This window comes from Branchiostoma belcheri, unplaced genomic scaffold (assembly GCF_001625305.1).
Source record: "Branchiostoma belcheri isolate BF01 breed outbred unplaced genomic scaffold, Haploidv18h27 scaffold57, whole genome shotgun sequence".
NCBI classification, from domain to species: domain Eukaryota; kingdom Metazoa; phylum Chordata; class Leptocardii; order Amphioxiformes; family Branchiostomatidae; genus Branchiostoma; species Branchiostoma belcheri.
Window position 1 is genome coordinate 1813038 of NW_017804209.1, and position 1110 is coordinate 1814147.

The window sequence follows — 1110 nt, forward strand, 5'->3', positions numbered from 1 at the left end:
GAATAAGAAATAAAACTCATCAAAGCAAGGCCCACCAGGTCAGAGTTGGACATTGCCGTTACTTTCCGTACGTGTTAACCTAACTGGTCTGAAACTTGTGGTCGATTCAGAGTTGAAGAAGAAGAAAAAAGACACATTAAAAGCTAGGACCAACTAGGCCAGTCCAGGCCAGAGTTGAGAGAATTGTTATTAAACCTAACTGGTCTGAATCTTCTGTTCGATTCAGTGTTAAAGAAGAGAAGAAGAAAAAAAAAACATTAAAAGTGAGGCCCATCCAGGCCAGTCCAGGTCAAAGTTGAAAGAGTTGTTTTTAAACTTGTTACAAACTCCGAACTTCCAGGCCGCCGCTGTTGCCATTCCGGACACGCGTTAGTACTGAAAATAATTTTCTCTGCCAGCTTCGCGACCCTCTCCGCTGCAGATCTATACTTACCGATCTGAACCTGGACACTTCGCGGCAGGACAAGACAAAGACAGTTGTAATTTCTGGAAGTCTCCCCGGAGGGTCCGAGAAGCGTCCTTCCCGCACGTTTCCCATCAGCGGGATTACGGACCTCCATTTCCTGCGGCGACTCGCAGCGGAGATAAACCATCCATCCGGAGATGGGAAAATCACGAGCAGTTATGAGAGGGCGGCGTGAGAACTTATAAATGAGTTCCTGAGAACTATAGTTTAAGTTTTCTTGCAGTACATGATAGATCGTGTATGTGTATGTGTATGTGCGTGTTTGGGATTGTGGTATATGTGCACATGAAAGTTGTTTTCCATCATACATATGTGATAGATTGTATATGTGTATATGTGTATATGTGTGCTTGTGTGTGTGTGTGTGTGTGTGTGTGTGCGTGTGCGCGTGTGTGTGTGTGTGTGTGTGTGTGTGTGTGTGTGTGTGTGTGTGTGTGTGTGTGTGTGTGCGTGTGCGCGTGTGTGTGTGTTCGTGAGAGAGGATATACGAAAAACCTCCAGCTTTCTATTTGGATTATTTTATGTCATTTCAATCGCTTAGAAAAAGAATCCTGATTACATTTCAAACTAGCATAAGGACGAGAGCCTTCCCCGATCCATGTACTTGTTTCACCAGTATCGGCACGCCGGCCACCTGATGTATT